At 36.4% G+C, this 13,408-nt stretch overlaps 1 protein-coding gene and 1 pseudogene across 6 annotated transcripts in view; one reads left to right on the forward strand and one right to left on the reverse strand.

The window, feature by feature from the left end:
* The window catches only part of DIAPH3 (diaphanous related formin 3), a 609,701-nt gene that overhangs the window by 138,480 nt on the left and 457,813 nt on the right, over positions 1-13,408 (reverse strand). The gene's annotated exons all lie outside the window — the stretch shown is intronic.
* LOC143679530 (REST corepressor 1 pseudogene) lies at positions 5,695-9,725 on the forward strand (annotated as a pseudogene).

Genomic DNA, 13,408 nt, shown 5'->3' on the forward strand with positions numbered 1-13,408 from the left:
CTGTCCCAACACTAATTCAAGGAAACTCTGAAAACACTTTTGCCCCTTATAAAGAAGTACGCATATTTACAGGCATTCTCTATGAAACTGTACTTATGGTATATAGCTATGTCCAAAGTAAAGGAAAACTATTTTCCTATGTGGTTTTTATTCTTTTTTCTGTTTTTGTTTTTGAGAAGCAATCCCTTTATTGAGAACAGTTGACAAATGAATGCAGTAGAGTACAAATAACACATTCATTTACTGTTATAAACAGATATATAAATATAAATATGTATCCCTGTTTCCATCTGGCTCTGTTTCATATTTTTAGAAAAGTATTAAAGTTTTAAGTGTTATCAAGAAAAAGGTGGGTGGAAAATAGAGCATTTAGAGATTGTTAATTTATGTACAAATTTAATTCTCAGGTGGTTTGATGGCTATTTAAATTAAAAATATATTAAATATTTTAGTCACTTTAATAAGTAAAGAAAACACCTAGCTATCTTTAAAAATTTATACTCTACTCAAACTGTACTTTTTCCTAAAAAGAACTATAGGTCATACCAAGTATTTTAGGTAGTCAATATATTTCATTAGTAAAAGGAAACATTAAAAAAATCTAGAGCCTTAAAAAAAAAAAACAAAAAAAAACCAAGGGCAGGTCACAGTGGCTCAGCAGGCAGAATGCTCGCCTGCCATGCCAGGGGACCTGGGTCCATTTCCCGGTGTCTGCCCACGTAAAAAAAACCAAAAAAACAAAAAAACAAAAACAAAGCACGAGAAAAAAGAAATCAACATGATATACAGGTTCAAACAGAAACAAATGAACCTGTATATCATATGCTAACATTAACTCCAAAGAAGAGGAAATAAAAATTAATTCAACCTAACACATCCTTAATGGCATGCACTTTAAAAAAAAAAAAGAACTACAAAAATGGTTTGAACTTTCCTTAATAATTTTGTTGTTGGTAACAGTATTGATGGAGTGATTCTGAAATGATTATGTATCTATAAAAGACTGGGCAGATGAATAAGCATGTTGATGTTGGCAACGAGGGTGGGGGGAGATCACTGTGGATAAAGAAAACACTAATACAGAATGGGAGAAAGAGAGGAAGAAGCATTTCCTAGCTTTCCGTACCAAATGAGACCAAAAACAATGATATTGTAGGAGCAAATGAGCATATCTAGCCCTCAGATTTTGGTTTCTACATACCATTACTCACTTAAAGAAAGGAACCAGAACTCTTGGAGAGATAGCTGACTCTAGTACTAGGGCAGAGAGAGTGAAATGAGCCAGGAATATACCGTTGTACCAGATAATAAGAAAAGTGCTCAAAAACAAGATAGGAGTGTCAAAAGAGAAGCCTTGGAAAAAATTAGGATGACCTGAGCATCAAGTAAATTTTGATTAGAATGGTTATCACATGTTGGAAAAAAAGAATTATGCATCTGTACTTAGTAATATTCATAATAATAAAACAAACTTAAAAGGGGAGAGGGGAAACCTCTTCTTTACTAAAGAATATGAAACAAGAAATGTCAATCAAATGAGGGAAATAAAAAAAAAATCACCATACAACTCATATAGTAAAAATCGTTTCAGGCAAGAATCACCCATGGTTGCAAAAACTTTTGTGTAGATCTTATACTTAAAGCGTAAGCAGTGAAAGAAGAAATAGATAAATGCAATCTTCTCAAAATCGAATACTTTTGTGTATCAAAGGACTTTGTTAAGAAAGCAAAAAGGTAACCTATTCAATGGGAGAAAATATTTGGAAATCACAGTTCTATTAAGGGTTTAATATTCAGAATATGTAAAGAGATCATACAACTCAACAACAGAAAGACAAACAACCCAATTTATAAATGGGCAAAAGAAATGGATAAACACTTTTCCAAAAAGGAATTACCAATGGCTAGGAAGCATACAAAAAGATGCTCAACTTCACTAGCTATTAGGCAAATGCAAATATCAAAACCACAAGGAGATGCCATCTTACACCTACTAGAATTGCCATTATAAAAAACAAAACAAAACAAAATCATAAGTGCTGGAGAGGATGTGGAAAAATAGGTACACTTATTCACTATTGGTGCAAATGTAGAATGGTACAGCCACTCTGGAAGGCAGTTTGGCAGTTTCTCGGTAAGCTAACTATAGAAATGCTAAATGTCCCGGCATTCCTGCAACCAGGTTTATACTTGGAAGAACTGAAAGCAGGGACACAAATAGACATTTGCACACTGATGTTTATAGCAGCATTATTCATGATTGCCAATAGATGGAAACTGCTCAAATGTTTATCAATTAACAAATGGATAAACAAATTGTATATACAAATGATGGAATATTACGGAGCTATAAGACGGAATGAAATCATGATGCATGTAACAATGTGAATGAAGCCTGGAGACATTATGTTGAGCAAAATAACCCAGAAACAAAAGGATAAATACTGTACGGTCTCACTAATATATGCTAACTATAATGAGCAAACTCTGCAGAGTTAGATTTGAGAGCACTATGTCCTCAACATATGTCCTATGTTATCAGGACATAGAAGGGGGCAATTTATGCTTAAAGAGTACAGAATGTTTAATAAGGTTGATTAGAAAGGCTCAGAAATAGATAGCACAATACTGTATGATGGTAGGACAATATCGTAAGTATAATGAACAAAGCTGAGTGTCAGTATGGTTGAAAGAGAAACACTAGGGTCATCTATATCACCAGAAGGAAAGTTAGAGGATAAAAACTGGGACTGTATAACTTGGTGAAACCCAGACTAGATAATGAAGATGATAATTGTACAATTTAAGAAAGTTTTTACATGAACTAGAACAATGTATGTCACTATTACAAGGTGTTAAAAATGGGATGATATATCGGAAAAATACAACTAATGCAAACTAAGTGTACTTAATAGTAACACTGTAATGTTCTTTCACTAATCGAACAAAGGCAATATACCAAAGTTAAGTGTCAATAATAGGGGATATAAGGAAGAGGCACGGGGTTTTTTTGGGAAGAAATGGGAATGTTCTTATATAGATTACGGTAATGAATGCAAACCTATGTGATTATATCAGGAGCCATTGATTCATTGATTGTACACTTAGAATGGATTGTATGGTATGTGAATAAAACTGTCTCAAAAACTAAAAAGTAGAAACATTAAAAAAAAATTGGGTAAAAGGTAGTGCTGAAACAGGATGAGGAGCAATCTGGCAGATAACACCTAATCCAAATCAAATTTAGCATCACCAATAATGGATCACACTGACATCAATTGCCTCCAGAAGTAAAACACTATAAGGACACAAAATAGCCTATGTACTATTTTGCATAGAAATACTTAATCTGAATCTAATTGCAAAAAAAAAAAAAAAAATTCCAGAAACTGATGTGAGGGACATTTATGAAACAAATGGTCTGGGATCTTAAAAACTATTAATATCATGAAAGACCAAGAGAGAGAAGGATAAAAAGAAAGTGAAAAGGAAAGGCTAGAGAACTATTATAGATTAAAAGAAAGAAAAGAGACATGACAACTAAACGAAATGCATAATTCTTGATTAGCTATGGGTTTTAAAAAAGCTATAACTGACATCGCTGATAAATACAAATCGATGTTGTTGGGACAGTTGGAGGAAATTTGGACAGGATTGGATATTAGATAGTATTATACCTCTGTTAAATTTTCTGAGTTTAAAAATTATATTGTCATTAGGTAAAATGTTCCAGTTGTTCTCAGACAATGACATAGTTAGGAAAAGGACAACTTATCCACAGTTCTATGTGCTCTACTCTATGCCTTTGACATGATATTCTCTCTACACATTATCTTCCTACTTTCTTAACAAAGCTAACTCTACTTCTCCTTCAAGACAGAGAATTGAGAATCCTCGGACATATCTGAGCTGAACTGGATGCCCTTCCATGTCTGCACGGCCTATGGTACATAGAGCAATAAATCCTTTACAATGTTATATTGTTTACTTGACTGGTGCTGGAATCATTTTTCAGTAAGTAGCTTATTGAGGAGGGAGTGTGGCTTCCATATATTTCTAGCATCTAACAAAATGCTACTATTACATAAGAAGGTATTCAACAAATATATGTTGACTAAATTAATAAATGAGGCACTGATATGGTCAGTTGGTAGAACCAGTTACGGAGGAGAGTAAAGGCTGGATGGATAAAAGGCCAATGTAAAATGTGTGTCTTTGTTTCTTCTCTTCTTTTGTCTCATAATCCATTCAGTTGACAAATATATTGACTCAAATGTCCCAATATTTCCTGAATTTACGCATTGCTCTCTTTGCTTATTGAAGTTTATGTTGGTAGTTCAGTACTGAATTACTTTTCACCTGAAATACTACACAAGTTGCCTAGATAGTGACTTTCCTCCCAATTTCTTTATAATTCTGATCCTTCCCATATGCTATATTATTTAAATGTCCTAAAGCAGAATTATGACCTTTAATCTCCCCAGTCACAAATTTTCAATGTCTCTCAGTTCTCACATTATAAAGTCAAACTCTTGCACTTGTCTGTCAAGGCCCTTGACCATGATTCCAATTGCTTTTCTAATCTTTTCTATCATTTCCAAACTACTACAATAACTTCTTCAGTCAAAGGCAACTACCTGTGATTTTTCCAGTCAATCTCCTCTCCATCACTCTCTACTTGAAACCAGAATACTGCTCTTGAACCCTGAGCCAAAGCCTTTCTTTTTCTTGCGTTCTCACATAGCATGGCAGAAAGAATACAAATACTCGCAGTAGGAAAGCTAGTGTTCTCAGATGAGCTCTCAACTAACTACCCTGTAGCATCAGACTAGTTTCATAATTATTCCTGACATGATAGAGACAATACCTGTCTAAGGTTAGTTAGAGAATCTCATGAAATAATATAAATGACAACACTTGGAAAATTGCTAAGTGATATAAAAATACATGGAAACAAATTCATAAGTGAACTCCATAGTAAATGATGAGAAATTTTCAAAATATCTACTTATTATGGAATGTTTTAAGTACTGTTTCAGATACATTATGAATTAAATAAGTCTTTTATAGTATATTTGATTCTGTCCTTAGTTATAGGCATAATTATATATAACATCATGTCTAAGGTAAACTCTGATCTGATATATAGGTAGAATGCTGAAATAAAACTGCATAATATGGGGACATACAATAATGTTGTAACTCCAAATGTTAAAAATGTATTTAGAATTGTCCCAGGGAAAGCTTTTGAATCCAGAAGCCAGGAGGGAAGGCCAGCAGATGTTGCTGTGTGCCTTCCCATTTGACATAGAAAGCCAGAGGAAAACCAGCTAACTTTCTTCTGAAAAACTGTAAATTTATAACTAAACAAATTCCCTTTATAACAACAAAAAAAATCATTTAGAGCCCACCCTGACCAGGATGACAGAGTGTGATGCTTCAGAGTTCTGTCTACCCAGAGAACTTTGAACAACCACTAAGAACTAAAAGAAACTTCTTTTCCAAAACTGTAGAAAATAGCTAAAAGACTGCAGTAACAGCTCATTCTGTTACCTAATCAAGGAAAAAGCTAACTAAAGCCAATAGAATCTAATGGAGCCCTGGCTGGCCTCTCCCTTAACCCATACTGGCTCAGTGTGGAGTCAGCCCTTACTCCCACTGTGGATCTCTAGTCTCACTTCTAGAGGGTGCAAGATGACCCTCGTGCATGAACTGGCAGCACTTGTCTGGCCCAACATGTCTGGTGGTGGTCTGAGGGACTCATCATTCCAGAGCTTATCTTCTGTGAATTAGACGACTCATGGAACTCTTGTACAGAATGCTGTGGGAGAGTAGGCAAGTGGCCGCCAGGAGCAAGGGATTGCAGGTTGTGAGATATACAGTGCAGTGCCCAGGATGGTAAAGAAAGCAGGGAATTCATAGGGTCACCTAGAATTGCCCAAGAAAAGGCAGGCCCAGAAAGAATCAGAGAGGCCCCTACATTTTGGCCTGGAGCTAGTCTCTAAACTCTGTATGGTTAAATTTTGAAGGAGAGCGTTCTAATGAGTCAATCTGCAAAGACTGGGCACGGTATTTTCCTTTTTTTCTGTTTTTATTTCTTTTTTTGTTGTTGTTGTTATTGTCAGCCCCTGGGTGCCAGCAAAAAGAAAAGTTCTGTCAAAACACAAGCTAAGGGTGGTGCAACGGTGGTTTAGTGGCAGAATTCTCACCTGCCATGCTAGAGATACGGGTTTGATTCCCAGCGCCTGCTCATGGCAAAACAAAACAAAACAAAACACCAAAACACTAGCTAAATACAATCTTAACAGACAGATGGCTCAGACTGTAAATTCCAGCAATAATACATTAAAACATTATAATATTTTCAAAAAAAGGTTAAAAAACATATAAAGTAATTGAAGGAAGTGTTGGCCCAAGCAAAGAAGAGTAAAGTCAATGAGGAGGATCAGACTTAGGAAATTCAGACAAAGACTTCAAGAATATGGTTCCAAGTATGCTCCAAAAGTTAAAGACAGCATGAACAGAGAACTAAAGGAAATCAGGAAAATGATAGGTGAACACAAAAAGAACAACAGTAGAGAGGTGGAAATTATGAAAATGAGCCAAACAAAGCTGACAACTATTAAAAGATGACCAAAGCTAAAGAAATTAAAAATTCCCAGCAGACTGGAGCTGGTAGAAGAATTAGGCAACCTGAAGATAAGACCATTGAAATCACCTAGACTGAGGAACAGAAAGAAGGAAGAAGAAAAGTGAACAGAGCCCGAGGCACGTGTGGGACACCATCAAACATACCAATATACACTTTGTGGGAATTCTAGAAGAAGAAGAGGAAAGAGCAGAGAGACTATTAAAAGGAATAATGGCTGAAAACTTGCAAAATTAAACAAAATATATGAATGTATACATGCAAGATGCTCAATGAACTGCAAATAGGTCAAAGAGACCAATATTGCAGCATATTATAATCAAACTGTCAAATGCCAAAGATAAAAAGAGAATTCTGAAAGCCTCATGAGAGAAACAGTGTGTCACATACAAGGGAATCTCAACAGGATTAAATGCCGATTTCTCATTGTAAACCATGGAGGCAAAGAGGCAATGGGATGACATATTTAAAGTGTTGAAATATAAAAAATGTCAACCAAGAATTCTGGCAAAACTGTCTTTCAAAAGTGAGGGAGAGATTAAGACATACCCAGATATATAAAAACTGAGGTCCATAAGGGAGACCCAGGTTCGATTTCTGGCCCATGCACACACATACACCCCCCTTCTTCACCTCCCCCCACACACAAAAAAATTCAACAAATGATGCTGGCAATAATGGGATAGTCGCATGGAAAAACATGACCCCCATCATACAGCATACAACAACAACAACAACAAAACTGAGGGAATGTGACATCACTAGAATGGCCCTACAAGAAGAGACATTTAACTTGCAGGTTGAAAGGAAAGGACAATAGACAATAGATCAAAGCCACATGAAGAAATAAAGATCTTTCGTGAGGATAATAACAACATGGAAAATATCAACGCTAGTACTATTGTATTTTTGGTTTGTGACTCCACTTTCTACTTCCTATAGGATCTAAAAGGCAAATGCAAAAAATGTAATGATAAATCAGTGGTTTTGGACTCAATGCAGAAGCATGCGATTTGTGATAAAAGCTACATAAAGGTGGAAGAATAGAGAGGTAAAGGAACATAGTTTGTGTTTACCATTGGAGTTAAGCTGGTATCTAAGCAAATGAAGAGTGTTATAGATTTAGGATGCTAAATTTAAACCCATGGTAATTATAAATAAAATAATGGAGAATATACAATTTCAGAGACAGAAAAGAGAGCACAGGTAGCCAGGAGTGGGAGGTAGAGGAATGGGGAATTAACACATATAGAACAGAGAGGTCTATATGGGGAGATAGGAGAGGTTTAGTAATGGAAGGTGGTGAAGGTACCACAACAGTGTGAAGATAAGTAATCCCAGTGAATGGTATGCCTAGGAATCGTTGAGATAGGAGAATTTTTTTTTTTTTTTTAACATAGGCAGGCACCAGGAATCGAACCCGGGTCCCTGGGCATGGCAGGGAAGCATTCTTACCTGCTGAGCCACCGTGGCCCGCCCAAGATAGGAGAATTTATATTATAAATATGTTCTGATGATTAAAGAAAAATGAGCAGCTAAAGTGCTAATGAGAATTAAATGCAATATGTGGTCCTAGATAGGATCTAATAATATTGGAGAAAAGGCAAAAAAGAAAAAAAAAATTGGGGGGGGACATGAAAAAGTTAGAATATAGACTGTAAGCTTTATATCAATATTAAATTTCTTGAACTTGATAACTATACTTACATAAGTAAATATCCTTGTTCTTAGGAAATGTACATGGTGGTATTAAGTTCTCAAGGAAAACTACATTCAGATACTCAGAAAATGTGTTGATTAGTAGATAAGACAGAAAGACCAATAAACAGATAGACAGATGACTTGATAGAATGATGGATAGATAGAGTGACAGAGCTTTTGGCCAAAGATTAAAATTGATAGAAACGGGTATGGGGAGATATGGGTACATTGGAGTTCTCTTTATGAAGTTTGTATTATTTTTCTAAGTCTGAAGGTATTTCAAAATATAAAGTTAAAGAAATATGTAAATACAAAACAAATGTGTTGGTTTGGTCACTAATCAGAATCTATCAGAAGCAAAACTGGATAAGTACATTGCCATTGCTAAAGAGAAGCATGGATCCCACATGAACAGACTCTTGGGATGCTTTTTTGATATAACCTAATATTGAAAAGTCTTTGGCTGATTTGCCTAACTTTACCCCATTCCCAGATGAGTGGAATGTGGAAGATAAAATCTAGTTTGAGCAAAGCTTTTAGAATCCAACAACTTGGATTTTTCATAGAATCCAACAAATGCTTCCTGACAAATCTATTGCAAGTCTGGTGAAATTTTATTATTCTTGGGAAAAGACAAGGACCAAAACCAGTGTGATGGATCATCATGCTTGGAAACAAAAATGGGAGCATGAGGGAAGTGAAGATGAACTGGAAGAAACAAATGGAAATAACCCCACTGATACTGATGTTGATCAAAACAAGAAAAGCAAAAAGGAGGTCCCCCAACAGAGATGTTCCTCAGATCAAAAAAGCAAAGCATAGCACAGAGGGTAAAAAACAGAGCAAAAAGGAAACCTCCAAAAGGAATGTTTGTTTCTCAAGAAGATGTGGAGGACGTTTTTGCCAATGCCACTGCTACCTCCATGGTGCTGAGACAACTAGATATGGAGCTGGTTTCACTCAACAGACAGATTCAGAATAATAAACAAACGCCTTACAAAGAAAAACTTGATGGTAGAATAGAACTGTACTGACTTCTAGAGTTGATTCTGAAATTTAATGCACAATGGAACACAGAAGAGCAGCTTCTTGACATACAAACCATCATGAAATATGGTGAGATTTTCAAGAAATCTCAACTGTGTCTAGGAACAAATCAATGGTATAAGTGAAAAAAATCTTTGGTAAATTACTGATATTGCTTCAACATAGATGAAGTTTTACAAGAATGGGAGGCAGAACATGTCAAAAAAAAAAGACCAATGGCCCCAATAACCAGAAACCTGTAAAGTCCTTGGATAATTCTCTTAAGATGCCTAACAAGGAAGACGAGGCTGCATCTGTTCTGAATGTCAGACACACAGCTACCTTATGAGCAATGCTGGTGTCTTGGACACTTGGTGTGGAGTACTGTGCATCCAGGATATCAGCACATGCGTTGTGGTGAATGTTCAAGCATTATAATTGCTTAGCCGTTGAATGATAACATTTGTTAGTGGAAACTGGGAGGTTTATTTGTGAAATTTGTTTTCCTATTTCCAATATTTGCTGATATTAAAAAAAAATTCAAGTCATTTACATAATAAAACAAACAAACAAACAAAAAATAAAACAAATGCATTTAGAACATACACATGGTACATGTTTACTGAGGGCCTACCATGTACCAGGGCATTTCTAGGTCCTGAGGATGCCTAGACCCCAGGGGGTTAACAAGGCGTGTTTTCTGTCTTCAAGAGGCAGAAAAGTGTGTTAAGTGCAGGAGGGATGTACATGGAGTTATGGAGATAAAAGGCTTGTAGTGAATGATAATCTAAACAATAAGCAGGCATTAGAATCAGCATTCCTGGCAGAAGGAATAGCAGGTATAAAAGTCAAAGATATGAATGAAGACCAAAGATGAGGTATCATAAAGTTTATATAATTCATATTTACATTATTCTAATAAAAACCAGAGAAATAAAATTTAGACACTTTTTACCAATCTAGAATTCAATTTCTTTAACAAGTCAATGTATATTCAAAATATTAAGAGCTCCTCTCCTGTTGTGAAAATTCTTCTAAATAGACAACTGCAATAGTTAAAGCTTTTTTATGTTTATTAACATACCACCTTGTTTAATTCATAAATGATATTTTTAAACATCACATAGTGTTAACGAAAATGGAGATGAGAGAGTGAAGAAAGAGATATTTCCAAAGTAGAACCAACACTTTATGTGGGGACAGGCAGAGGTTGGAGGTACTAAGTATGGAGTTAGACATGTTTGAGGCCTCTGGTGTCAATGACTAAAGGAATAGAAAGTACAGAAGGAAAAATATTTAAAATACTGATTTCAGCAGGGGACAAAGGTTGGAGAAAGATGCTAGCAGGGAACTCCAGATAACTGATAGAAGTTAGCTGAAAATTCTGACATTCAATTCTGATAAAAAAGTGCCTAATATTTTTGGAAGCCATTTTTATATCACAAAAGTTACTCATTCAGTGCTATGGGCCACACCGTGATAAAGGCTCTGGAAATATTAGGGTAAGACATATTCCTTGTCTCATAGATGATAGTGGCACTCCGGAAGTACATACAACTGAGAACCACCTAAATTTAAAGGTCAGGTAAAAAAAGATACATGAGTGATCTGGCAGGAACCCTTTCCTTTATTCCATTTTCTTCATGCCAAGGTATAATATTTCAGAAAATCCTAAAGGTTAAAAACAAACTAAAACAGATCACATTACAAAAGAAAGGAATCAGAATGAAACTGAACTTTTCAGTAGCAACACTGGATTCCAGAAGAGAAATTACTTCCAATGAATAAATTTCTACACTGCCAATAAGAATAGAAAATAGACATTTTTCAGACATGCAAGCTTAAAAATATAAAAATAAAGCTCTATGCCTCCTTTCTTAGAAAGCTAATGGAAGGTATGCTTTGTAGAATAAGGGAGAAAAGAAAGAGGGAAACATGGGATCCAGGGAAGGGAGAAGCAACACCGCAAAGTGGCAAAAGACATTCCCTTGCTCTAGTAGCTATAAGAACATAGAAGGAAGGGTGGCCACAGACCCACACTGTGGGCCACAGGACACGTCGGGTTAACAGGCATGTGCCTACTGCCCACCAGTCTGGGTCCTCTGTCAGCCACCACGGCAGCCACCCTCCTATTAGTACAAGAACCTTGCCCCAAGCACCATCTGTACAAGCCAGAAGCCTAAGAGTAATTTTAACAACTGGTTAAGGTGAGCACACACAGAAGGATCTCTGTATCCTTGAACACTGAGTCCCACTTTTTTAATCGGGGGAATGGGTGGTAAGACCTAAATTGAACAGATTTTCTATTCGGGTTGATTGTAAAGCTTTGGGAAGTGATGGCAGTGATGGTCACATAACATTGGGAATGCAATGACAGCACTGAATAATATGTGTGAATGTGGTCAAAAGAGGAGGTTTTGGTTGTATATACATCACCAGAATAAAAATTTAAAAACAAAAACAAAACAGAAGTGAAAACTATTGTAAACAATGGATTATAGTGAATAGTACAATTATAAAAATGTTCTTTGGTGAATTGGTGTTAATAACAGGGTGGTATATGGGAACTCTATATAATTTATACATAATTTTTCTGTAAGCCTATAATGTTAGGGTTAAAAAATAAATAAATTCCCTATCACCAAGTCAAAACAACCCTTCTCCCCAACCCCCCAAATTAAACCCTTAGGGAGTTATTGCTTAATGAGTACAGCATTTCTGTTTGAGATGATGAAAAATTTGGGTAATGAATGATGGTAACACATATTGCGTATTATGAGTTGTATGTTGCTAAAATAAAGCTATTTTTTAAAATAGATGTATCAGAGCCGGCCACAGTGGCTCAGCAGGCAGAGTTCACTCCTGGCATGCCAGAGACCAGGGTTTGATTCCCGGTGCCTGCCCATGCAAAAAAAAATACATGTATCATTTATCTGAAAAGTTACATATCTATTGGATAACTCCAGTTATCAGTGCCATTTTCTTCTATGCTTTTTTTTTTGTATATACTTGGAGTTAATTAGTTTTAAGAAAGTAACCACCAAATAACATAGAAGAAATTCTAAGGCAGTAGATAAGGTGACACTATCATTACACTGACCCCATAGCTGACTGTTTCTCCTGTGGCAGATGCTTGGAGACACCAGGGGGAACAAGAAGGCTGTTTTCCTTGCCTTCACGGGCTCACAGTTGAGTGGGGAAAACAAGTAAATAAGCAAGTAAGTAACTAACTTTAGGACTATGGTAGTGGGCCCAGATAGGGCGATTGGGGTGCTGTACAGAGAATTGTGTTGGGGACATATAACCCATATTTGGGAAGTCACAGAGAGCTTTCCAGAGGCACTGTTATCTATACTGGACTTGTAAAGGTGATTGGGAGTTAGCCAGATGCAGAGGTAGGGGACGTGAAGGAATGTCTCAGGCTGCAGGAACAGATTGTGAAAAGTCCCCAGGACAGAGAGGCACACCATATGCTGGTGGAGCAGAATGGTATTTATTATAGATGGAGTATACAGATCAATGGGGTACATCTCATAGAGAGATGAGGAGGGAGAGGTAGTCATGCCAGATCATAGAGTTCTACAGAGATTTCGGGAGGTTTCCAGTAGAGGGATGACATTGGTCTAATTTATTGTTCTAAAAGATCATGCTGGCTGCTGTGTATAGAATAAACTGTGGGGGAAGGATGGACCCAGAGGGCCTTAGGGGGTCCAATTGAGAAATGATGCTGGCTGACACTAGGGTGGGTGTGAGAGGATTATAAAGAATTGGTGAGTTCAGGAGATGTATTAAAGATGAAGATTTGATGCTCAACTAGATATCTGCATTTACTAGACAAATATTTACTGAGTACCTACTGTGTGCTAGGCATTGGTGTTGGAAATGTAGTGGTGGTGAAGACAGAGCCCTGGGATGCATTGGTGCACCTTGTGGGGGTGCCAGGTGGGGATCATACATACAGATGTGAATTTATAACTACCCCTTAATTCTAGTTTTGATCATCACCTAATCCATTATATATCCTCTTCCTTA

This window comes from Tamandua tetradactyla, chromosome 4, assembly GCF_023851605.1.
Source record: "Tamandua tetradactyla isolate mTamTet1 chromosome 4, mTamTet1.pri, whole genome shotgun sequence".
NCBI classification, from domain to species: Eukaryota; Metazoa; Chordata; class Mammalia; order Pilosa; family Myrmecophagidae; genus Tamandua; species Tamandua tetradactyla.